The sequence below is a fragment of the Perca fluviatilis genome, chromosome 18 (genome assembly GCF_010015445.1).
Source record: "Perca fluviatilis chromosome 18, GENO_Pfluv_1.0, whole genome shotgun sequence".
In the NCBI taxonomy this organism is placed as follows: domain Eukaryota; kingdom Metazoa; phylum Chordata; class Actinopteri; order Perciformes; family Percidae; genus Perca; species Perca fluviatilis.
In genome coordinates this window covers 25175448-25202889 of record NC_053129.1, presented here as the reverse complement: position 1 = coordinate 25202889, position 27442 = coordinate 25175448, and the positions used below count along the sequence as shown (strand labels likewise).

The window sequence follows — 27442 nt, the reverse complement described above, 5'->3', positions numbered from 1 at the left end:
TCTTCTCTCTGTAATGACACCCTGAGAGGAATTCTTGTTGTAAGTGTCTCTCCCCTTGTAGCTGCTCTGTCTTCTGTTATTGCTGCTATCTCAACCTGTGGAGTCTGTCCCCAGGCTACCAGCTTCAGCCTCCCAGGGGGCTTACATACACACACAGAAACATAATGCTTCCTCCTTTGACAAGTCCTAAATGGACACGTCAAAGAGATCTCCTCTCTATTTATCGGGTGGCTGGGGTGGGCCAGATTCTCAACTTGAAGCACAACAGCGGCATTGAAGATATATTCTCTCTGAGACAGCATTTCAACTGCTTTGTCTGCTTTGCTTTGGCTACTGCAGCCCCTGTGTCGGACCCCCCCCCCCCAAACTCTCATTTGTTAGCAGTTGAACATCCCAAGCCATCATTACCCTCTTGTCTGTGCCTGTGAATGCTGCGGCTGAGCAGATCTGGAGGCTGTGTTGCATTTCCAATATTACGTAGGCAATTGAAATTGTGTGTAGGTGGCGGCGCACATGTTCTGCGACACATGTAGCTGCCGAATTAAAGGGGAGGTGGGAGAAAAGAAAAAAGGAAAGGGAAAATAAAAAATGTCAGGGGTGCTATTGGGCAACTAAAAGATTATGAAAGGGCTTTTGAGATGTAGAGCAGCTGGAACATCTCTCTAGGTGTTCCTGGATTAAGCAGCTGGACTTGGCTAAAAAAAACCAACTTTGTCTTTGAAAGGGCTTCAGCCCTCTCCAGCTTAGGCACAGTAGGAGCTCTTATTGGGAGTTTCAAATGAAGATTTTCCCCGGGCCTTTGTTGTTGCTTGCAAGCAAGGTCTTTAGCTGTATATTTGTACAAGATGCACTTTGATCGGGATGTGGTTGCTTTTTCAAAAAAAAAAAAATCCTCTAATGTGTAGCCTAGGCCTATCTGGAACAGGCAAGGCGTTTGGCAGTGCACACAAAGAGAAATCTGGCAAATGCAAAATCAGGAAAAAGAGGACATTTCAATCTCATAGCTGGCCAGCTTGCACTTTCACTGTCTATATGCAATGCATTGCGCTGACAGGAGCTACAGATGGGGTCCTACCTGTTTACAATCTCCCACACTAGCCTCACTATGCCCCCCTCCCTTACCCGGCTACTTTCTTACATCTCTGCCTCGTCCTCCCCTTCTGTCTCACTTCTGTCGCTATTTCTTTACTCTCCACCTCCCACAATTCCCTCCTCCCTCCTCCCGTCACTGACATTGCCTTTCTCTCTCGTCCTGCTTCCTTCCTGTTGTGGAAAGCATGTCAGGACTGACATTCTCATCATTTCTGTCCACATCCCTCACCTTATCTATCTTTTTCTCTTGTTCCCATTCCCCCTCCCTCTCTGTGGTCTTCATTTCTTCTTTTCTCTGCGTTTCTGTCTCCCTCCCCTTCTTCTCTGTCTCTCTGCATGCTGGAGATTGGAATGTGAGTTCCCTCCGTTTAAGGTCTTGGGGTGGGCTGTCTCCTGAGAAATACCGGAGCAAGAAATACTCGTTAACAGTGAATAGATCACATTGCAGGGCAGAATAATTTAATAAAACTACTAGGACCTGGCTGTTTTTCCTGCATAGAGATTTTTAAGGTGGCCTTCTTGCTCAAATACTGTACAGATTTTGACCTTAACCTGAAGTTAATGACACCTATTTCAAGACCTTTGTGTTAAATGCATCTCTGCCAACTGCAACAGCAAAATCACTCTAGGATGGCTCTAGGATGCCAGCTAATTAGCACGGACTGTTGGCATAATTCACATTATTTGTCTGGTCTGACAGGAGACATGTCAGAAATGGTCTGATGTTGGAAGGGAGAGTCAAGAGTACCACTGTTATGGATGAACTAGTGTCCCTCTCAAGTAGGCATGGGCTGGTTTATACGATTCTGACGGTATGATAACCTTCAGCAAAAACATCACGGTTTCATGGTATTGCAATTACAGCTTTAAAATGTTTAGTTTTTTTAAATGTCTGGGTAAAAAACTTATATTTTTCTTCTCCATTGAACACAATGTATTTTATTTTTAAACACGCTGCACACTGGCAGGGCAGACTGATCTGATAAAGTGGCGTATGTATGAAACGCCAATTCGTATGCCATTTTGGCGTGTTATCAAGACGCATAATCGCTTTGTAGCATGTTTATCAACGCCGTACGGCCGCCATCGACCTACATTACGTGTGAATTTTCACATTAGTGAGTAGTATGAAAAGACGTAAGTCCGCGGATGGGTAAAACGCAGGACTTTGACCCAAGAGAGCCGGGATCGCGTCCCGCGTGTGGCGTTTTTTCAAGTTTTTTTTACGAGCGCGTGACGCTGTTCTCGCGATAGTACAGCACGTTCTTGCGATAACCCGCCACTTGGCGTATACAGCTGTATACAGCGTAGACATACATGTGGATAGCTCAAAATGCATACAGATAACACGCCATTTGGCTTTAGGAAAGTGGCGTGTATGTTTACGCAAAGTCATGATGTCATGTTGGGCAGGGAGACGGATTACTAAACTGCAATTTCTCTCCTTGACCACTCATAAAAAACAGCTTAGGTTAGTAGCTAACGTTCACGTTAGCTAACGTTAGCTACTATAGATAGTTGTGTTCTGCAGCCGTAAGCTAGCTACCATTCAAGCCAACATTAGATGATAACTAACGTTAGCTAAACACAGCTGTCTAGGCGCCAGTAGCTAGCCAGTAGCTAGTAGCTACTGGCACGTGAATGACGTCATCATGCATTCTTTATTCTTTCTCCTCACCATAGATATAGCTATGTTCCTCACTGTGTATTAGGCTTCTGAAAATGTGTCCCCCAGAACAGTGTAGTTGAGTAGCCCTGCTGTAAACCCTCTGGTCAGTGAACAGCTCTTTTGCATATCCATTGCAAAGAGCCAGAGGCAAGAAGGGGAATTGGGTGAAAATATATATATATATATATATATATATATATATATATATATATATATATATATATATATATATATATATATATATATATATATAAATATAAATATAAAAAGCCCAGATTTCAGTTGTGACAGATGAGCAAAAAGGATCTATAAAAACATCATGAAACAAAGACAGACAGACACTGTCCGCATTAGCATTAGCTAGCAAGCAATAGTACAAGCCAGGGTGGACAGTTAACACCAGCTAAAACCTACATTTTTACATAGATTGACAAGTACTTACGATACTGGCAATACAAGCAAATTTAGATAGGTAGTCCAAAAGTGACTTCTATTAAAAACATAAATATTCCTTCTAGTCTATCAAAGCCTATTAAGGACATAATAACATTGGAAACCTCTGCTCAAGCACAGCAGGCTGATAAAGCTAAACCTTTGAAGATTACTTTTTGAACAAGGCAGAACCCAAGTTGCATCTAGAGGAGTATTTCATCCTTCGAACTGTTGTTACCTTCATGTGGCCTTAATTGCCCCCCTTTTAGGCTTATGCATTGATCCAAAATGTACCAGTGTTTGAGATTGATGTGCATGGTTCAACACACATTCCATCTGGCTTTGTGATTCTGCTCCTGCTCAGGGATTTAATGTAGGTATGACACTGCTCAGCTTTGGGTAAACGTGAAAGGATAAACTCATAATAAATATTGGAATACCATGCAATTGGATAATTGTAGGATTGTTGTAACCATGTTCTTCTAGCCCTCTAAGCCAAAAGTGTACGTTGTTGGGGTAACTTTATTTTTTATAGGTATTTCACACAAAGTTGAGTAGGATTCTATGAGTTAGTTGTGATCTGTTATAAATAGTTGGCAAAACTGAGAGAACAGTCCCAACGTGGCAACGGTCTGGTTTGAAAAGTCAAATGCAGGTGGAACATGTGTTCATTAATCTGCTTAAAAAAATGGATTTGTGTGTGAAATGGATGATTTGTCTCAGAATGATTTCCTGTCTTCGACACCATGATGACTGTGCAGGAGAACTGTAAATCTTATCCCCAAACATGTACGGTAGCATTGCCGAAATTCCCACCAACTGCCTTGCCATCTGTTGTCAAGCAGACCGAGCTCTCACATTTCTGTCTTGCTGAATGACTGAAAGGATGTTGCTACTGTTGGCTGCCTGGGCTGGTATTACTGATGGAAGTGCTTTTCTGACCCTGTTGGATTTGTTAATTGTTGCTGTCTCTCCGGCGCTATTTGGGGGAAATTAGTTTGAGTGTGTGGAGCTGCAACCTGAAATTTATGCAAGCTATTTGTCAGATAATGACATAGCTATTTCAACACCCAATAGTTGAGTTGTTTCCTTTCAACTGTCAAGCGAATTTTAAGCGAACAATTGAAATGTTGCAAGAAATGCAAAAGCTGCGTTTCCATCAACTCGTCTGGAGTGAATGAACTAGGCTACAGCGTAGTTTTGTCATAAGTTGAAGCTGTAGTTGACGCGTTGTTGTAGTAGAAAAATAGCGTTTGCTAGCCGGAAACAATACATATCGCCCTGGCCATCTAACCACATCCACAAGAGAAAAATGAAGAGAAGTCTTTGGGAATTTGGTTTAATTGAGAAAGTTTAAATTGTTCTTTCATGTCCGTGCATCAATATAGGTGAATGGAAACACTTGATATGTGATGTGATAGCCTGACAAGCCAGACCCACATCAAGATGTTGGGTCTGGTTAATCCGAGGGGCAGGATAAACGGTTGTCTTTCAGATTCCCTCTGCACGCAATAGGATAGAGCTACAACCAGGCAGAGCAACGAAGAAGGTAGCGAAGCTAGTTGATAGATTAAACTTTTGCCGTATCCGGTCGGCAAAACTCCGAACAAATCTTCCTTTTTTTAGGAATGATTTCTGTGCTGTTCTTTTCTCAAAGAAAAGCTCACCTCCAAGTCTTCCAGAAGACCGCTGTTCCCAGCAGCACCAGCAGCCATAAGCCCGCCCACCGACTCTATACACGATGTGATTGGCCTGACCAGAGTTTGGTTTTTCCAGCTCGCAAGTCAACGGAGAGTGCCTAGACCCCCCCCCCCCTGGCTGCAAATTAAATTTGCTGCCGCTAGGGTGCGCCTAGATTTCTAGGCTAGTGATGTGATGAAGCTGTGATTTCATGGTTGTCAATCTGGAACCAGAATTTCTCGTACAATTTCAACAACCATCATGTTCAAGTTTAACAGCAATGCCCTCCAGTGGGCAAGCTTCAGCCAGATAGGCATACATCTTTCAAGAAACTAAGTGAAGAATCATTTGAGAGATGAAAGATAATGTTTTGCAATTTTACAAAGAACATTCTATTAAGAGATTAAAGTGCTCATATTATGCGTTTTGCCTTTTTCCCTTTGCTTTATATCTTTTTTTTGCATGTAATAGTTTTACATGGTTTAAGTGAAAAAGCCCAAAGTCCACCCCAAAGGGACTTACCATCTCCATTAGAAAACACTGTTCACAAACTGCTCCAAACAGCTCTGTTGTAGTCCAGCCTTTACTTCCGTGACGACCGTGCTTCACTTTGTAACACACGTTATAACGCTCGCCTAGCTGCTAGCGTAGCACGCCCTCATACTCTGCTTCTGACTGGCTAGTAGTCCTTACCTAGCTACTGCGCATGTGCGACTCCCAACAAAGATGGAATAGAAGTGAGATGCCTCACTCGTTAGCTAAAACAGAGAGCTCAACACACAGGGTGAAAAGAGGAGCTGCAGCAATGCGCAGTACAACACAATTAAACCATGTAAACCTATTCTGATATAACCTCATGAACCTGAAAATGAGCATAATATGAGCACTTTAAAGCACTTTTATTATGCAATAGGTTTTACCCACGGAAGCTCTGTAATTGGAAGTTTTAGCCTTTAAAGCCTCGTTCAGGCAAATTTAGTTTTTTCGTGGAGATGTAATGTGATTTTATTCCTGTCCGAAGCCTGTCCTGATTCTCCCCCATTTCTGTGTTAAGTTGAGCCCTAAAGCCCTCTGTTTTTTTTAGCTTGCTTGTCGGCCTTTTCTTTAATGATTAGTGGACCTTCAACTGAAATATTTTAAGTCAAGGCCAACTAGTCGCTTGTTCTTTGCATTGTATTTTTGAGGGTCCTGGGCTATTTTATCAACTCTGCATGCAAACTGAGTTGTGTGGGGTGCAATGAAAGATTTTAACGTGAATAGAAATCCATTTACACAAAAAAAAAAAAAAAAAAAGAAGGCACACCTACCGGCTCATCCCATATAATGTTTTTTAATTTCAGCTGCTTTCTATTTATTATTATTATTATTATTATTATTATTATTATTATTATTATTATTATTATAATTATTATATCTAGGCTCCAAACTGTGTTTGGTTAACTATATGTTAAAGGCTACTCATACTCAACAAGTCTGCTGGTGATGCATAGAATATCCTTGAAAAATGGTTATTAATCACTTACTATAATTGTACACTGGCTAACATGCTGTCCAGCACAATCCAGTTACCAGGCAAGGAGCATTGCATTTTTTTATCACCCATATGCCCCTGGAACATTTGTGTTCGCATCCAAGCATTCTGATGTCATGAGACATCCACTAAATTTGATGAATTACTCGGATACACACTGCAGAATAAGAGCATGGTCATTTGTATTACATAATGCGCACAGTTCAGTTTGGGAAAAATAACATTCCTGTCTTCTGCATGCACTGAGGACTCTGACTGTGATTGGTGACTGAGGACTCTGACTGTGATTGGTGACTGAGGACTCTGACTGTGATTGGTGACTGAGGACTCTGACTGTGATTGGTGACTGAGGACTCTGACTGTGATTGGTGAATGCAACAAACTGACTTTTGCTTCAGGTTCCACGCGCTCGGTCAGAACTTGAAAAAACTAGTGCACCTGACTCCTGGAACAAATTGCATCAGTTACAGCACTTCCTTAAAATCAACTCCCTTGCCTTTTGGACAATTTAGAAATCTTTTAAATCTCCAAACTTCTACTTGTAACTGCTTTACATACAGTAATTGTACTGTCTTTTGTATCCATTCTAATGATCCCACTTTATTTACCAATTTTGTTTTTGTTTCCGTGTCTTTTTTTAATTTTTCTTATGATGGTGTTGCTTAGGGCTGGGTGATATATCGATATTATATCGACATCGATATATGAGACTAGATATCGTCTTAGATTTTGAATATCGTGATATGATACAAGTGGTCTTTTCCTGGTTTTAGAGGCTGCATTACAGTAAAGTGATGTCATGTCTTACCAGACTGTTCTAGCTCTCCTATTATTTGCCTTTACCCACCTAATCATTGTATCCACATTATTGGTGATTATCAATCAAAAGCATCAATAGTCACACTACAATATCGCCACAATATCTACATTGAGGTATTTTGTCAAAAATATCGTGATATTTGATTTTTGCCATATTGCCCAGCTCTAGTGTTGCTACTTTTCTGTGTTTTTATTTTTGTAATTGACTCGATGATATTGTAAATGAGGGCCGCCCCTCAATGATCTATAAATAAAGGTTGAAGGAAAAAGTCTGATACTCGTTTTGCTGTTGTAACCTTTGCTGTACAGTATTAATATGTATATGTGTGTGTGTATATATATATATATATATATATATATATATATATATATATATATATATATATATATATATATATATATATATATATATATATATATATATATATATAACACACACACACACACACACACACACGGTTAGTATATCCGGAGTTTGTAAAATATGCCATTTCCTTAACAGACTCCTGCTTTTTTTCATATGCTGCTGTAGGGAAACCTCTTCTGATGCCAGTCACACATGTAGGCACAGGATTAAAGGAAGACCTATCCTGGTCATTGTTCATCGCGGCTGGATGGAGTCGCCTGTCTGATCTGAAGGAAACCGTTACTACTTGAGGTTGGCAAAGCTGTTCTCTGTTGGCAGTAAGTGTTCTTTTTTCATTAAATGATCATGCAGCTATCAGCAAGTTTTGAAGTGGCTGCCCTTTTGAAGAAGAATATATATAAGGGATGTTGTCTTCTTCTGTGTCATACCACACGTTGCAGATCCGCTACAGCGTGAAAACGTGGTTCAGAGAAAATTTGGCTTCAAAGTCAACAGGCTTTTGAGTTGTTTTTCTGTCCTTGGAATTGATTCATTAAGTGTGCTGTGATTGACAGTCTCTGTGATGTCACTGCCAGTTTGAGTTCTCTTCCCTGGCTATGATTATGTCCCACTGAGCCACAGCAAACCAAACAGATAATCTTGTGGCTATGTTGTTTCTGGTAACGCGGCTGCCTGGGAGGGGTTATGTTAAGATCATTGGAACACACATTTCTAGCAGAGATGTTTAGTACTCAAGTTACTTTAAAATGTCAGTTATGAAAAGAGAATATGTCAAAATAAGCTCACAAGTGGACAGTTTTAAGAGATTGAGATCATTTTTTAAACAAAGTGTATAGCTGGTTTTGTTGGTACCATCTCTGCTTTCCTTAATAACCAGTGCTCGTTATCAACTCTAACCTGGTTTTAAATCTCTAATATGTATGACTAAATAAGTAACCGTCCCTTTCCTACATGTCATTCCCCCCCTCTCTCACCTTTCATGTCTTCAGCTTTCCTATCAAAATAAAGGCCGAAATCAAAAAAAATAAATAAATAAAAAGACCGAAAGACGGGGGGAGAGAGAGAGAGAGGGACGTCTTGTGTAGGCTATGAAATGTCTGTATCGTCACTGCGCTGCATTTTTATGAACTATGATCCAGCATGCTCCGTCTTACACGCTATTACTCAACGAACTGAAGTTAGTTGCATTTAATAACTTCTAATGTGTTTTTCGCCGTGGCGGCCGCAATAACAGAGAGTTACCAGCGGAAACACTGGTACCAATACAGGTTTCCCTCTCATACTTAACAATATACAGCTGTGTTAATAACAATTAAAACTGTAGACAAATGTCAGCAGTCTGGACCGGCGGTGCTGTGTCTCTCCATGTTGCAGGTGAGCTGTGTGAGTGAATGGGGGCGGGGCTGCGCGGAGGAGAGCTCCAAACACAGAAGGAGTGGGTCATGTAACGCAACATTAAACCATATCCATATAAACGACATCGCTTTGTTCGTGGAGTGGCAGCGGATTCGAGGACGTTAGGTGCACCGGTGCGACCTAGGAAAAATCTAAGTCGCACCCTTACAAATTTTGCTGACTGCTATAAAAGGCTTGTACGAAATGGCATGGATCTGGATTAAAGAGTCCTAGAAGAAAAGTTGCTTTTAGTAAACGGTCGAAGAAAAAGAGGCATATTCAGTGCATTTTCATAGATGACATTTCACTCAGAAAAGTTCAATAAGGCTCAAGCACTTGCACATTTGTGCCAAGAAGAAAAGAGCTCTGGTGGATCTGTGCGTAATGCTTGCGTTTGTGGGTTCCAAGGAGGTCCTTGTGCCAGGGGAGGTGGACACGTACATCTGTACTGGCAGCAGCGGCAGCAGCTGCAGCAGCATTTGGCTGAACCCTTGATAGTCTTTCCTGCTTTAGATCCATGTACTGACACAAAGAGAGATAATGCTGATAGTAGTCAATTCCTCACTGACACTCAGTCATTTTGTAGCATTTAGGTTTAGCACTAAATGCTATATACTATATTTTATATAGTATATTAAATATATATACTATATTTTATTTATTTTCATTTGAAAAATAGTCATCACAGTTCAGGCTTGTTTGTCTGACCAATAGTTCGAAACTGAAAGGCATTTCATTTCCAATTAATAACTTTTTGTAGAAACTTGACCTGGCTAATATTGGCATTTTGATTTGATAAATCACTTCAACGATTCATATATCATTGATTGTAGTTATCGATGCATTTTCTGTTAATCACCAACTTGATTAATCCGCCAATTGATTTATCTGCTTATTCTGTTGATTCCATTGCCTATTCCACGGACATAAACTATACTACAAGATCGGACCGGCTCAAGGACCTGCCGATGATTTTCTTTTAAACCAGAAAAATTAGGCCACAATGCCCAGGCATACAACATCTGGCTTGCACGTGGTGGAATGGGAAACCAAGACAGGAAAGTGGCCTGTCATAATCTGTAGTACTCACTGCAACCTCTCTGCTCACTGGGCTCATCCAAGAAGGGGAGTGTTTTGGCATGTAAGGTGATGGCCTTGAGAGCCAGAGTCGAGTTTCCATTCTCGGGTTAATAGATTTCAGGTTTATGGCTTTGTGAAGACCATATGTCTGGTAAAAGTGCATCAGCCTTTTGCTATGTACATCCCATCATGCTTTTAGTTGGGTGTACAATGGCATGCAGTCTGTGTGAGAATGCTGTGTGTACACAATAGGGATGACCTCATTGTTTTCCTCTTCATCTAAGCTCAACTTGCTGAAGAACAATGAAACCTGGTGCCATGCTACCGCCCCCTCTTATGTGTGTGTGGGTTTACGTCCTCATATCGGTGCATCTCTAATATTTACTCAGGGCTGAACTGGTTAATGATTATTTGGACAATCGGGATTGGAAGTGATGGGCTTCACACACTGGGGTATGTTGTTGCAGAGAAGCCAGCTCCAACAGGCTTTGTTCCTGGTGTCAGTTAGTGAATGCAGTCCTAACCCTGCTGACCCTCCTGAACTTTTGCTTGGATAGCCTGTAAACTGAGGGGAAATCTATTTCAATTCAATTTTATTTATAGTATCAAATCATAACAAGAGTTATCTCAGGACACTTTACCGATAGAGTAGGTCTAGACCACACTCTATAATTTACAAAGACCCAACAATTCCAGTAATTCCCCCAAGAGCAAGCATTTAGTGCTTTCATTTCCAATCACAAAGACCCGCTGAGTAAAGATGGCCTGTATTTTAGTGTGATGGGATTTTTTTGTCTTTTAGATTAAAATGGTTATAGCTGAAACTGGTTGATTTTAGTCTATTGGTCAATCAAAAGATGACTAACAACTATTTTGAGAACCAATTCATCATTTCAGACATTTCTTAGGCACAAATGTCAAACATTCTCTGGCTCCTCAAATGTGAGATTTAGCTGCTTCCTTTAAAATCAACTCACTTGCCTTTTGGACAATTTAGAAATGTGGGTTTAAACTGGCAAACTTCTACTTTCACTTGCTTTAATATTTGTACTTTCTTTTACATCCTTATTATCCCAACTTTATCAAATCATTTTTCCAATTCAGAAAGTTTTTATTGTCTTTCTATTTTTCTTATGATGGTGTCGCTTCTTTTCTTTCTTTTTTGTCTTTGTAATTTGACTCGACATTGTAAATGAGGGTCGCCCCTCAATGATCTCTTGAATATAAATAAAGGTTGAAATGAATAAATGAACATGATAAACTAAATATCCTTGAGTTTTCGACTGTTGGTCGACAGAACAAGCAATTTGAAGACGTCATCTTGGAGTCTGAGAAATTGTGATCGGAATGTCATAGACCAAACAATTAATCGAGAAAAAAAATAATTGTCATTAGTCACTAATAATTGTGACTAGTTTATATGGAAAATAATCATTAGTTGCAGCCCTTAAAAAGTGCTTTTTAAAAATGATTTTCTAAAGATTTTTTTTTTTAGTCACTTCACCAGATACCTACTGACATCCCTCAATTCTGCTGAAAAAACTCTTGACACATGAAGTTTAAGTGATGTTGACCCTGTCTGTCAGAAAACCTCCCTGCTCTCCTCCTCTCGCACCAGTTTCCTCTGCACCTCCCCCTATCCCCTACCCTGGAAATCCAGAGTTCTCGCGAGAGCACAATTTGAGGCTCTGGCATTGAGTAATGATGCTCGTTAACCATGCCCTTGTAGCCGAGCTGCACCAATCACATCAGTGTATCTGATATAGGCGGGCCAGAGGCGAGCTAAACAGATGACGACAGTTTAATCTACCAGTTAGCTCCGCTGGTAGCTAAGCGTATGGGGCTCTGGATACGTCACCCCGTGTATTGTTGTGATTGAGCGTAGTGTTATCCAATTGCGTGCAGTGAGATTTTCAAATACACGCCCCTCGAGTTGGGCCATTTCATTACTCAATGCCAGACCGTTAATCTTTCAGATTTGGGTCTGGATTTCCAGGCTACCTATCACCGTAAACACAGACTGTTGATGCCTTGTTACCCAGTCAGTCAAATTGAGCGGGCCGCTCCATTGCGTTAGAGTGCTTTTAAATGGTCATCTGAGGCGATTTACCACACAGAGCTTTGATCCATTCCAGTGGCATTCTGACAACTTCTAGCTAATTCCTCCGCTACGTCTCTCCAGCTGCAAGGAGGAAAGCTCAATCAGTGGTTTATGGATGTGCGACGTGTTCATTAAGAAGCAACTGGCGCATGGGAGAGTTGACTGCCCTAGCGGTTCTTTCTAATGACAATGGTCAAATTTAGAAGTAAAGCGTCTTCAACGTGTTCCCACAGGGCTGTTGTTAATGAAGTGACTGCCTGAAGTTGTTTAACATCTCATAAAGCACAGGAAAACAGCCACAGTTGAGGAGAGGTTGAAATGAAGGGACTTTCTTCAGCCTGCCGCTCTTGTTTTCTATGTTTTTATGGTGTCATCACATACTGGTTTGAAATAAATTGCCTTTTTTTGGTTGCAGTTATACTTTGCAGTCAGTGAGTTAGAGAACAGACCTTCACAAAATAACTGTCAGGGGGTTCCTATTGCTTCATGAATTCATATTAGTGATAGACCGATTTTATCAGCCAGCCGATATATCGGGCCGATATTTGCGTTTTTACGTGTATCTGCCGATACGCGGCTGCTGCGTTCGCCGCTAGTTTTTTTTTCTCGGCATTATTTACAGACTGGCGTCCACAGGCAGCTCTGTGTTGCTGGAGACGCTGCAGTTCACGTGCAGACCATTTACTGCCCCTCTGCTGCTGGAAGCCCCCGCCGCTGCTGGCCATGGCCACCATGGCAGTCTTAAATTACAAATCAAGCACTTTATTTCAATGGCTACAGGTTTATTGTTTTCTTAAATAATTTAAATGTGTTGACCAAGGACATTTTGTGATGACCTGATTATATCTGTCTTATAATATGTCAGCAAGCAATGCATCATCAAGGCTGTGTTGTAGATGTTGATGAAAGCCTTTTACCCTTGCACAGTTAACCATATGCAGTGCACCCATCCATATGATGCACATTGCAATGTGGGTGATATGAATGTAAGATGATTGCAGAAGTGACGCTGATCTGTGTTTTTTGTTTATTATTTTTAAAGAAATGGCAGGGCAGATTCCGAAAACAAATCCAGTGTGGCAGGGTTTACATTTTTATGATGTAAATTGAGGGAGCAAAAACAGTATCAGCTCCAAATATCGGCTCAAGAAAATCGGCAGCCCGTATCGGTCATCGGCTAAGGCTGATGAAAAAAATTGGCATCTGCACTAAAAATATCCATATCGGTCGATCCCTAATTCGTATGTATCATTGCGCCTGTATGTAGGATTATACCAATGATTGTGAAAGGCCAGGTGTTGAGATTTAATGGGATATCAGATGACTTGAATAGATACATGATTGTAGTTGGACATCACAGCCTCTACCCAGGATGAAAAGAGTATCTGGAGGGTTGTAGCTCAAAGCACCACCGGGTTCTCAATGCTTCCTGATATGAGATTCAGTAAGCTAATGTTGCCAGGCAACGGGTGCAATTCCACTTTTGGTAACTATTGCTTAGTAACAATTATTTTTTTTTGCCTCCAAAAAGCAAAGGCAGAATCACTAGTGGCATCAATGATGGCTACAACTCTGGAATCTAATCACCCATTTTAGGGATTTAAAGAACTGAAGGCAGTATATGCCCCACACAGACTATCTATGTTTTATTCAGTTGAATGAATTAGAAAAACAAATGTTGGAGAAAAATATGAACCCAATAAGCTGCTATTCAATGCATTTCTATGCACGGGCTTTATTTTTTTATTTTATTTTTTATTTTTTTTTAGTTTTCCAAAGCCGAATCCTCCACAAAAACCCTTACAGGTTGTGTCAGAGCTGGAGCACTCTTGTCTAACAATGCACCTCTGCCTGCAAATGGCCAATGGTGCACTAGTGGGAGGCGGAGGAGGAGGAGAGGGGTAGTGTGAACAGGGCCTGCGGGGGTGGTGCTGCATTATATAATATCAGATGAACCCAGCTGTGCTGTGTTGTTTAGCCCATGGGTGAAGTGGTGCCAGCCAAGCTGACTGATGAGTCCACCTGCGCTCATCAAAGTAGGTTCTGCATTAGGGTTAGTGCCGTACCCGACTCAGAATGTTGTCATTTGACTCTGGTATGGCTTGTCAATATGAAAATTTGACTCTTGGTTCCAAAAGTTTGGACACACCTTCTCATTCAATGTGTTTCTTTATTTTCATGACTATTTACATTGTAGATTCACACTGAAGGCATCAAAACTATGAATGAACACATATAGAATTATGTACTTAACAAAAAAGTGTGAAATAACTGAAAACATGTCTTATATTTTAGATTCCTCAAAGTAGCCACCCTTTGCTTTTTTTGATAACTCTGCAAACCCTTGGTGTTCTCTCAATGAGCTTCATGAGGTAGTCACCTGAAATGGTTTTCACTTCACAGGTGTGCTTTGTCAGGGTTAATTAGTGGAATTTTTTCCCTTATTAATAAAAAAGCAAAGGGTGGCTACTTTGAAGAATCTAAAATATAAGACATGTTTTCAGTTATTTCACACTTTTTTGTTAAGTACATAATTCCATATGTGTTCATTCATAGTTTTGATGCCTTCAGTGAGAATCTACAATGTAAATAGTCATGAAAATAAAAAGGAAACTCATTGAATGAGAAGGTGTGTCCAAACTTTTGGCCTGTACTGTAAATAAGAGAGCACTACGCTAAAAACATTTCTGCCGACACTACATATCAACAAGCAAACAAACAAAAACCATCTGTGAGCTGTAAATTCACCACTTCTAAGTAGAAGATAACGTTATCTCGGAGCCTGACCGGGCAAGGCCTCTATTCCTCTGGGCAGCTGCCTCCATCTCACTCAGACTCACCGTGGACCTGGGTTAGTTGCCTGTACCCGTCGCGGACGTCTTCACCGAGCAGACGGGACGCCGTAGTAGGCTCTGCAACTACTTCAAGGGACATTTCATTCGAACTGACAGAAAAACAAACCCCTAACTAACTAAAACAACTACTGTACTTCAAGAATCTCAGTTGACCGAGGGGGTCACCGACCGATGATTTGAATATTCGCCTTTCAGGGGGCGGCCCATATTTGGGTACAGGTCAATGGGCAGATTGACACTGAACAGACTGATCAAATGTAGTCAGTGGATCAGAGGCAAGTTGAAATGGGCAAAACTTGAAACGGCAGCAACAACTTCCCCTATTCCGGCACTGTGTTTCCATGGCAGCACAGTTGTTGTGTTGTCAGAAACCTTGGGGTGTAATGATAATGCAGGGTTCTAACAGCTGTAATTAGAAGCCATTTTTCTTTTTTTACGCTTCTTCCTCTAGCGCTCTGTTATCCCTGCAGCCACTCTTCAGTGGAGCAAGCACCAAGAATATATATCCTTTCATCTTGTGTAGAAATAGGCAGCTTACACTAGTTAGTACTATCTTCTTCCCTCATGTTGGCAATGTGTTACACAGTGATTGTGGACAGGAACCTCTGTGAAGACTCGGTTTACTGTTAATTTCCCCAGCTAGCTGGTGTGTTTCTTTTGACACACTCTGCAAGAGGCTTATATCTTGAATAAAGACTGAAAAATACACTACAGTACAGGTGTCTTCCAGGAAGGGGCCTTTCACCCTGTAAGCTCTATTGAAAAAGCCTGTATCAGAGTCTCTATCATTAAAAGTAGGGCTGCACGATTTGGAGGAAAAAGTCATATCTTGAACATACAAAGTTAAACGAGCATAAGAAATACATAAACAAAAATGTGCACTACTTTTTTAAATAACTTCATATTTCATGATGACATTCAAGATGCGTGTAATATAACTAGTAATTAAGTACAAAATGTACTTTGTACCACCTCTTAAGATCTGCATGCTCTGAATCCCTCTACACTTCTGATACTCACGTGACCATACGCAACACCATGGGGTAGCGTAATTCAGAGGGCAGATTCAACGTAGATTCGACACCGAACCATAAATCGGGCATTAGTGAGAGCGAGTGAGTGACGTCAGTGCCTGAGTGGTGAAGCGAGGAGAGAGACTGTGAGCGGTGTCTGAGTTATCGTAGACTGTGTGAGGGAAAAGCAAGAGAAAAAAAGAGCTAGCAAAGATGATGTTAAGTGAGTTAACAGAGAACCCCAAGCTTTTTAAGACTCTGTGGCTCCATCTGTTAATACTATCGGTAAAGTGAAGGGTGTTACAATGTGGAGATGTGGAGTGCACACAGCGTGTCGCGCACACAGCACACCTTTTTATTTACTCAAAAAGCAAAATTTTTGCGGTTATGTAGTCGCGCAGAGTGACATCGTGATGCGATTAGATTAATTGTGCAGCCCTAATTACAAGCTCATCATGTTGCCCTCCCAGAACTCTGTAATTAAAGAAGTTTTTTACAGCTGGAAATAGGGTATTTTCATAAAGATGGGCTGTCTATGCAGTAGACTGGGGCAAACATTTTAGAAATCGGTGCACCACACCGGACCAATAAACGCTCCTGCTGGTGGGTGAGGTAATGCGAGCTCGGCGAGATTAACAATCTCGTATAACGGTTAAATGGTAAGATGAAATATATTTTTAACATTTACCATAGTTCATTTACACATACTACCAATATTATTACGATACAAAGCTGGTTGAATATTGGCAAAGTATCCCTTTTAAAGGAAGAGGCATCTGTGTTTTATCCTGAACTCTGTGTCTCTGATACGGCATTACAGTTAGACACACAGACAAACTCTCATTTACCATTTAATAAAAGTTAGTTTTAAACAAACACAGGCTGAACTCAAACTCCTCTATACACATTAAAGGACTGTAACCATTGAAAGAAATGTCAGCAGCACTGTTTGCTGTGATCTCTTTGTGTTGTATAGCAATTTGCGCTGTGTTATATCCAAAGGAAATGTCCGAACTATAAAATATGAGGTTCATCTCTTGATGTTTGGTGGACATGTTGAGTGAAAAGCTTTGTTTATGTGTCTATTTTGGTGTGCCTGTTGTATTAATGAAAATGTAATTTGGGGCGGGAGGAAAAATGTCAAGGTTGCCAGTAGATAATCAAATGTCTGTTGGTGCCAATAGCAATGCAACACACTGGAATTTGAGGTTAAGCACACTATACACAATTTCTTTGAGCGTGCACTCCATTTAAGAGAAAACAAATGGACCACACATAAACAGGCCTCAAGTGATTGATGGATGGATGAATCCGTGTAGCAACAATCTGTTGCTGCCTGAAAACACCCAGCAGGAACTTGTCTTCTGTTGGCTTTTCCCCCGCCCAGCCTCCCCGGACCTGCACCCAAAGCCATACTTGCAGCTCTATTTCAGCTCTATTATAAGGATACATTTAACACCGATTGAGATTGGGTGAGAGAGTAAGATGGCCACATAAATGACATACAGATACATGGATAGTAACAAAACTGGTTAGAGATGAGGCCGAGTGTAGAGTTAAGCAGGGGAAGGAAGATCCATGGAACATAAAAAGTTGTTTAAAGGTCCAATGTGTAGGAATTTCTCCCATCTAGCGTTATATTTAGCGTAGATCATACATAGCACTCTCGCACCATGTAGTTCAAAGTACGTACTACAGCTATGGTAGCCTTCACGCTTCAAGAAGCTGGTTTCTTACTTTTTTTCAATATCTTCTTTGTTTGTCTGGGCAAAGAAGACTCCTGTTCCTGAAATTTGGATTTTGAATACGTGTGGTCCTCCAGGTTTCCTTCTTCAAACTTGCCATGGCCGGGAAGCTACGATACCCATTGGCAGCATTAGCAGCACCTGTGAGTTTATCGTGCGACCGTGAAAACGCGAAAGGCGGAGCAGTATGTCCTGTATGTCCCTTACCGGCTAACTTATTTCAAGATGGCGCATGAATATGGAGCGTCTACCCCAGTTCATGCGGATGCAAATGTAAAATTTCAAGCCAAAAGGAATACTTGGAATTGATGGTGGTGGTAAATATTCATGAAAAAGGACAAGTTTGTGAACGGGCAACACAGATTTTGATCATGAACAACTAAACCCGTTACACACTGGACCTTTAACAGGGAAAGATGGAGGATAAAATGATAAAAAAATTTTTTTGATCTGTACAAGGGGAAAAGGCAGCGGGTGGAGAGAAAAATTTGTGGAGCAGAGGTTTCAGAGTGATGAGCGCAAGGGAGGGGGAAAGGTGGACCTCATGAAGATCCAGCCCCCGCGCTTAATTGTTTTGTTTTGGCAGGAGAAGCCCCAGATGCCTGTAGTCAAGCAACGGCTGTACCCTTTCTTTGGTTGTGAGCTGAGGTTAGCAGTAGGCTGTTTTTATTCAAAGTCCTTTTCTCTGTTTTGCCCCTTCAGGAGGTGCAAAGCCTCATCTGTCAAAATGTCACAGGGCTTGCTGTCTGCAGCCCTATTCTCCTCCCATCCCTAACCTATAGCGATTACCCAGGGACCCCTGCACACTTTTTCTCACGGCCATTAAACCATGGATGTATTAAGAGAACTGGATACAGTGTTCGGCGGGAAGCCCCGTACGTTCCAATGAGAGTGCTCAAAAGCGCATTAAGACAACATGGAGCTCGGCTTTTCCGCATTCTTGGACCATGACGTCACGGTGGACACGTGCACTAGCAACAATTTGTTTGTGTTGTCGAAGCAACCGGTAGCAACATGTTCATGAGCTTATCTCTCGTGGCTCTTACAAGTGGCGAACTCATGAACTCGCCGTTTTCATTGTCTAAAATATTCACTAACGTTAAACATTGTGTTTTTCGTTGTTCCTGATCGTTTACATGCTTAGCTAAATAAACGATAGATGTATTTAGCTAGACAACCAAGGAGATTTAATCATTATGTCGTGCTACTAGCTAGCTAGCTACTAGCTAGCGCTAGCAGTTAGCCTGCTGTTTCGTGAACAGAGCTCATCCATGGCTTCATCTCTCATCCACGTTACAAGCTTTACAGCATACAGCCCTCGGATGGATCATAAGAGAGAGCCAAGGCCATGTAATCACTATGTCTGTAGTAACGTTATGTAGGCATGATCTTAATACAGCCATGCTAGCTAACCCTGATGTTAGCAACTAGCTAGCTAGCCGATAGCCCCGCCAGTTTGGGAAACGCTAATGACGTTACATCCACGTAACAGGCTTTACAGCATACATACATCCCTCGGATGTATCATAACTTAATAAGATAATACCATGGACGTATTGATAGAACACATGGTGAATTACAACCATTAGCTATATCCATTATTACAGCTAGCTACATGAGCTCAGGAGAACAGTCATGTGAACGGACGTGCGCAGTCCCGTGGGTCTGCTCGCGTCCATTATGCACATTCATCATTTCAAATTTAATAATTCTGTATTCGCTTCTAGTGAATGTTAAAAATGTTAAAAACGTAACGTTTTAAACAAGGACCCTTTCAGTGTTCGGGCTGGTATACCCCGAAACTAATTATCCGCTGAAATATAGACATTTCTTTCGCCATGTAATGTCTATGTGAAAAGTCTTTCTGGGCCATGGGGTGCAGTACCACCGTTATCCGCTAAGCCCATGTTGGCATATAGACTTAGCACTCCTCCTGGGGGCTTGCATTAACCACCTACTAGTCAATCTGCCTCCTCGTCTTGTGACCATTGGCCTCAGCCAATAGCCTCTCAGCTGGTTTAGGCTTAATCGATACAAGTGCAGATTTTCTACTTCAGTGGTCTCCAACCATATAGGTCTTTGAGAGACATATCTATGCTAGAGCTGGGCAATATATCAATGTTATATCGATATCGTAATAGGAGACTAGATATCGTCTTAGATTTTGGATATCGTAATATGGCATAAGTGGTGTCTTTTCCTGGTTTTAAAGGCTGCATTACAGTAAAGTGATGTCATTCTCTGAACTTACCCGATTGTTGTAACTGTTCTATTATTTTCCTTTACCCACGTAGTCATTATATCCACATTACTGATGATTATTTATCAAAAATCTCATTGTGTAAATATTTTGTGAAAGCACCAATAGTCAACACTACAATATGGTTGCGGTATCGATATCGAGGTATTTGGTCAAAAATATCGTGATCTTTGATTTTCTCCACATCGCCCAGCCCTAATCTATGCCTAGTTACATCCTGCACCATCAATTTTAACTGATTAGAGATGCATTGCATTTTAAATCCGCTGCCATGGAGTCTGGTTGAAATAAAAAAATAAATAAAAAAAGTACACATGGCTCTCTTAAGGTGGTTTGGGGTCATTGCGGTTTAGTCTCATGGTGCATGCATGCTTTAGTAAACTATAGTTAGATACATTATGTAGTATGTTTCTACACCTGTATCTATTGTTAAGAATAAGTAAATATTTGCCAAAACTGATGTGAGACATGGCTGCGAAGAGTCCCTAAAAGAACCACGTGTAGTTAAGCGTATAACAAGATAAGTAGTATAATTATTGTGCTACATCATGGGTTTGGCTTGAATCAATTCTAGTGGAGCTCTGCTCTTGTCATGTTTAGCTACTCCCTACCAAGAATTTAAAGGTAGAGCTGAGCTACACCGCCAATCAACGAGTGATCTTTCGGTTTGTCAGGACATGGAAATTTGTTTATGCTTTTTTTCTTTTTTTTTCTTTTCTTTTTTTTACACAAATGCCCGTTCATCGGTTAACTTCAGCTGTCAGCCCACAGAACTTGTCAGACATTGTTTTGGGCTAAGCCTGTTAATGATGCTACCTGGGACTATGTCTGGTGCTTTGAGATTGTTTAGACTGCCAGCAAAATAAAGAGAAGAGCGAGAACAAAACGCTAGGCTAATTGCTGTAAGTACTGTGCATTTGTCTTCAGATGTCAGGATTAAAAGCATTAGCGTACATTTGCCTCTCTTTTACTTACTTTGATCTTAGAGCTGCAAAGTTTTTCTGTCTCGTTTAGGAGCTGCTCTTCCTTGCCAAGCGTATGTGTATGTGTGGCACACATCTCTGACTATCATTGACTCCTGACTTTATGTCCTATGAAATAACACACCTGCAGACAAATGAATTGGCTCAAAATTGTAGGATAGAAATCTGATCATATTGTTCAGAAACACAAAAGATCCATTTGCAAAAATGAGTGCTCCGGCTGTTAATTACATACCGCTTCATCTGTTATTATACACAAATAAACAAACCATGTGGTACCGTTGTACAAAACGCAGCACAAAGTCTGCAGACTTACTGACAGATTGTTATAAAATATATATTGGATCACAAAGCAGTGTACATACAGACACATTGATGCATAGCTGCCAACTCTTCACCTTTTTGGCAAAAGTTTTGAATGAAAAATGTCACCCTCGTGTTTCGTAAACTTTTTTTTTTTTTATTAGGGGAAGGAGGTGTCTACACTCTGCATACATATGTAATAGATCTTGAAGTCTCGCTTATTTTGTCACGGTTCGGAAAGAGACAGAGAATTTGGCTGAACCAAACTTTCAAATCAAAGCAGACACAAACAATAATAATAATTTTGAGAAAAAGCGGGGTTTTTTTTTGCATGCAATTATGAATTTTGTTCAACAAGAATCTGTGTTTATCTGTACCATGGGGAATAAAGGGTTTAGTTCATTTTCTTAGTTCTTTTGCTGTGTTTGTGCCAGCAGTAGTGACACACTGAAAATAGTGCGTTGCAAAGCAAAGTTCAGCCCACTTATCACAAGTGTTACTTTTTTCATCCCACTGGAGTTTGCAGGACTGCATATGGTTCAGTAGTTAGTAAAAATATTACCAGCAAGAAGGATACAAAATCATCTTGGAGATACGTATCCAAGTGTCAGGAGAAATGTAGTGGGGTGAAACTAGGTGCAAGAATCTTTATGGGGACTTTGCTGTGCCAGGGCTACGGCTGACACTGCTGTTGTTTATAGTGTGAAACCTAGTTAAGAGAAGACAGGGAGAAGAAACTTAAAAAAAATAAGAAAACTGCATGTTTTTGTTGTCAGGCTGTTGTGGGCTGGAGTTTTATGAGCTTTGGGGCTGGGGATCTAGTAGCTGTGATATATAGCTTTCATTATCAAGGTTTTACCACTCTGTTGGTTCCCAACAGACACCACACAGACTTACACATGCACTTGAGATAACTGTGGAGACTTGTACTTTGCCAGGTTGTGGTGAGACAGAGGTGCTGAACAGTTAAAATATTCTAAGGAGCATCTTTGACCACAAGGATTAAATCGTGAAGCTGCTCCAGGTCTGTAGGGGTGAGGTGCAGGTGGGTTTTACACACACACACACACACACACACACACACACACACACACACACACACACACACACACACACACACACACACACACACACACACACACACACACACACACACACACACACACACACACACACACACACAGACACACATGTCCTTGGCAACCTGAATTTTTGATATTTGTGATTTTCCTGTGCTCAATGTGAAGTGCAGACGAGAGCGAAGTGGAGAGAACGGAAAGGTTTTTCCAGTTCAACTTGTGAACTCAAGTTGGGACTTTACACTTCTCTCCTTCTTTAACATTTTCTTTTCAGTCTTTTATCTTTTTATATTTCTATCTTTGCCCTTAACCTCTCTTTTTACTCAGATTTAGACTTAGTCTTTTTGGTAACACTTGTATCTTTCTATTATCTCTCTCTCTCTCTCTCTCTCTCTCTCTCTCTCTCTCTCTCTCTCTCTCTCTCTCTTTCTCTTTCTCTTTCTTTTTCTCTGGTGTGATTTACAGTTGTAGCAGAGGATCTGCTACTTTGGTCATGCTTTTCTTCCTTGCCACATTTAGTCAATTCCCCTCTGTGCACAGATGATTCCCAGGCTTCTTCAGACCCGTCCCTTTTCTTTTTTTCCCCCTCTGTCCTTAATTCTACTCATCTTTTTGGCTTGATGGCAGTGATATTTTTGGCTATAAAAGCAACCACATCGCCGCCATGGCACTTCAACTCCTAAATACTCTTGTGATTAACTTTAATTCAAGTATGTTGACCTGTGGAACATTTCACAAAGTTGAATAGACACTCACATGTAAGCAGTCATAAGCTCACACTTCTGATGACTAGAACTACTTTCTAGCTTTTGTGGCTGTTGGGTGAACTCTCCTGGCAAGTCAGGAGCTTCACGAATAGCTTGGCCCGTAGAAGCTCACTGGACGTCAGTGCATCACTGAATAGCAGCAGCAGCTAAAAGCAGGCCTAATCCACGCTCCACTCTGAAGAAGGTTTAACCGACAAATAGATTTGATACAGTGGCTCCGCCGGCCTGTATCCCTGTTTTCTGCAGGGCTGGATAGTGTGGGAGAGGAAAACTGAAGCTTATGTCCCCATGACTGAAGAATGTGGAAAAGCAGGCAGCTGAGACTTGATAGAGAGCTGTGGCCCAAAGAATAAAGATAGGTTTAGACTGGGCCGAAAGTGAGGATAGGTGGCAAAGGAACAAAGCTGCTTATGTTGGCTTGCGGTGGCTTTGAGATGGAATCCACCGAGAATTTGAGTTTCTGCAAGTTCTCCGAGCTTCTCTACACACCTTCATGGGTCTTTATATAGTACACTTCTTTACTCCTTCTATGGATCACATTGAACAAGTGGTGTTACAAGGTGCTAATTATTCTTCCAGGTTAAATACTTCTTCAAAACTAGACCGGAAGTGAGAACCTACTGCACATGGCAACACTTGAATTTGTGCCCTTGAATTTGTGCCCTAAGAAATTTCCAAGCATATTTTGGTCGAGCCTAATTCACATCAATGGGATTCTTTGTGAAAGAATACAAAAGCCAATAGTCAGCATCATTAATTCTCTCGTCTGTATTGTAACAGGCACAGGCTTTCATCCGTGTCCGTGATTAGATCAGAACAGGAAAAATTGTGTCATTGTGAGAAAGGTTATTTCCAGTCTCTCATGTCATCTATCTTTTGTTTCTTGGAGCGCCTGACAACATTCTTTGGAAAAGACTAGTATATTGAAATGATGATACACCCTAGGCCAGCCTGGCAAAGCATAGTAGGATCCGAATGCGCAAGACTTCAGCCAAACGAGATTTGTGTTAACATGTCTTGATGTCTGACTGAAGAAACTGAACCTTTGCGTTAATCTGCAGCTGAAAACGGTCTTCTACAAATGTACTACTATTGGCATAACGTTTTACTAAAAACTGCAATCGCCAGCTGTTTTTGGAAATAACTAAGCCTCTTTTAAATGGATACCTCTTTATAGAGTTGTAATCCGTTTTTTAATGTATATGTTCCGTAGGAGCGACTGGGCTCAGCAGTGCCACAGACAGGGTAGGGAAGATGTCAAGTATTGAGAGATGGAATACTGTACTGTTGGTTTTGGTCTTTTCATTGGGTTGGTTGACATTAAGAACTATTTTCAACAACTCCAGCTTTATCCTTTTTTAAAAACAAATTTAGAAAGAAAGCGGGATCAAATAAATCCTTTGGTGTTTCCATTGTCGTTCCCAATAAGGATTTGAACCATGAGCATCAGTAGCTGACTGGGAAGAGAAGTAGCTCCTTAAATCTGCGTTCTTGTGCATCCTGCCAGACATCTGGACGTTGTCTCTTTTACGACCTGGAACTTGAGCTAATGCTCTGTCTGAATCTAGTGTACCACAGCGTGATTTGTATTGTCGAGCTGTCTCCTAAAAAAAAAACACCTTGCCAAAGTACACATTCTTCTTAATCACAGCATTTTCTTTGGTCATATTGGGTTTTGTTTTATGGTTAATGGATGGAACATCAACACATCTACAGTAAGAGTGCATTATAGGAGGGAAACAAACAATTGGTTTTGTAAACTTTACTTTTATGGAATGTTTTGCAATTTGAATTTTACATTACTTGACTTTACCCGGCATACATAGTCTCTAAATCCAAAGTAATGTGTAGCTGAGAGGCCAGACTGTGTTTCAGAATCTCTTACAAGCAAAAGCTGATGTTGAAAATCACGACCGACTTCTCAGGGAGACATTTTTTGTTGTTTTAAAATACTTAGAAATCTATCTGTTTTGACTTTTTATTTTTATTTCAAAGTTGCAGTAAGCTATGGCTAGCTCCAGGGGCTGGTGTCATTGCATCTGGACAAGCTTGTGGCTTTGGTCTGAGTCCTGAACTATCCTGCCACACAATGACTTAACCAGCTCTTCCTTTCTCCTTTCTCTCTGCTCCAAAACCTGCATCTCCTTCTCATCTCCCTGTCATCTGTCTGCCCTCTTTTTAGTTAACCCATCAAGCAGTCACAGTATTATTCATAGCTGCAGCTCTCTATACTTCCCCAGACAAGCTTGATTAGATTATGCAGTTGCTTTTAAAGCTCTGATTCCATTGCATTCCCAACAATAAATGATTGCGTACAAGTAGTTATGTTTTAATGAATCATTTAGATAATGTTATTCTTTTTACTTTATGTAGCTAGCTAAGCAAACAGCTCTTCTGAATCGCATACTGCATTTCTCGGTTTTCTTCTGAACTCTGAAACAAAGCTTTCAAAACTGGAGTCTGTGGTTTTATATTTAACTCCCCAATGGGTCATGTGAACCAACAGTGATAGATGTGATGAAACAGGGCTCACAATCATTAACTAGTAACATTAACAGAGCATGACTAATGGACAAGTTCCTGTGAGCGTGTGGCCTTAAGGAAACTCATTGAATTTAGGCCATGCAGCACTAGTTACCACTAGTGTCCCAGTGGATAAGTGTCGGGAGGGGGGGAATGGAACAAAAGGTTTTACACTTAGTTACTGTACTGTATTACTCATTCAAGTTTGTATGCTCATTTCCATTGCATGTTTTCCCATTATCACCTAAAAATGTGGGTGCTGTCCGGGCTAAAGCAGGCTATACCATCCCAAATTAACATCCGCAAAGATGAATGGAGAGTGTGAGATACAGTATAGGATGCCAGACAGAGGTTTGGTGTAAGGTTCACTCGTGCTCGGGTTATGTGTCCTTTCATCAACTAAGCAACTGTGGATAGTGGTAGACAGTGTGAGTGTGTTTGTACTGAGCAACTGTGTACATGTGTTGTAGTTTGCATAGGTTTTCCCCAGATTGAGATGGGTGGACCATTAGCAAGCCTCATTAGGCTGAATGCCAGCATGCAGAAACAGACTATGGAGAGGTCCAAGGTCCAGGTTAGCGGTCTGCACTAATAGCCTGGCATATAGAGCGATGGTAACGAAGCGGACGGTTTAGGCTCAGAAGATAGAAAAGAATTTGGTGAGTAAATGTGTCTGAGTTTGGAGTAGAGGATTGGAATATAAGAATACGTTTGTAGTTTATTTCGATAGGAAGTTAGGAATAGAAGTTGGGAATTTTTCCAGGCTCAAAATGGTGCTCATCCTGAATGCTGTCTTTAATTGGATAAAAAAAATCACTTTTTTTGTTGGCAGTTCAAAACAGTATATTATTGAAAGCATAGTAGATAAGTAGAATAGTTTTCTTAATTGGGGTTCCCTGCAGCATATTGTAGTATCAGAAGAAATTATTACACTTTTTTTTTTTTTTTTTTAAAGATTATTATTTTGGGACTTTTCGGCCTTTCATTTTTGACAGGACATCTTGGTGAGAAAGGGGAGATAGAGGGGGAAGACCTTCAGGAAATCGTCACAGGTCGGATTCGAACCCTGGACCTCTGCGTTGAGGCATAAACCTCTCAGTATATGTGCGCCTGCTCTACCACTGATCCAACCTGGCCACGAAATTATTACACTTTTATAAAAATGTAACAACCTTCAGGGTAAAAGGGCAGAGGCGCTAGATCACACAGTAAAGGCCATGTATTTAATGATTGAGAAAACTCACAAGATGAGATGTGTCAGTGTTTGTTGTTGATTAATCTTAGCAGATGACCGTAAGTGATTGGTCATATGGTTACGTCACTTATAGTCTATATACCTGACGTTCACCAGAGGCCTCACAATATGATATCCTCACGATACTTATGTCACGATACGATATTATTGCGATTTTAAAAATATTCCAATATTCTGCATATTGCAGTGTATTCCCTTTTTATTTTTTTTAAACTTCAAAATTTTCCAAATTTCAAATGATGTCCCCAAAGGAAAATTCTGTTCAAATCAGTTTTATCTAAAAAGATACATTTCTCTGTTTGTTCATCTCACTTTAATTTTATTGCTGCAAAATGGGAGTGTCAAGCAGACAGACTGACCAACACATATATCATAAAAGATCGATACTTGGCGTCTCTGTATCAATACAGTATTGCCACGAAAAATATTGCGATAATATGCTGTATCGATTTATTCCCCCACACCTAGAAATTATGTGTGCAATGTGCATCAT

At 40.8% G+C, this 27442-nt stretch overlaps 1 protein-coding gene across 3 annotated transcripts in view; it reads left to right on the top strand.

Moving 5' to 3' along the window:
- sipa1l1 (signal-induced proliferation-associated 1 like 1) overlaps window positions 1-27442 on the top strand; it is a 93292-nt gene that overhangs the window by 1432 nt on the left and 64418 nt on the right. For all 3 annotated transcript variants that reach the window (XM_039781829.1, XM_039781830.1, XM_039781828.1), the window contains exon 2: window positions 7756-7907. The gene's annotated coding sequence lies outside the window, so the exon portion shown is untranslated. The remainder of the gene's footprint in view (window positions 1-7755; window positions 7908-27442) is intronic.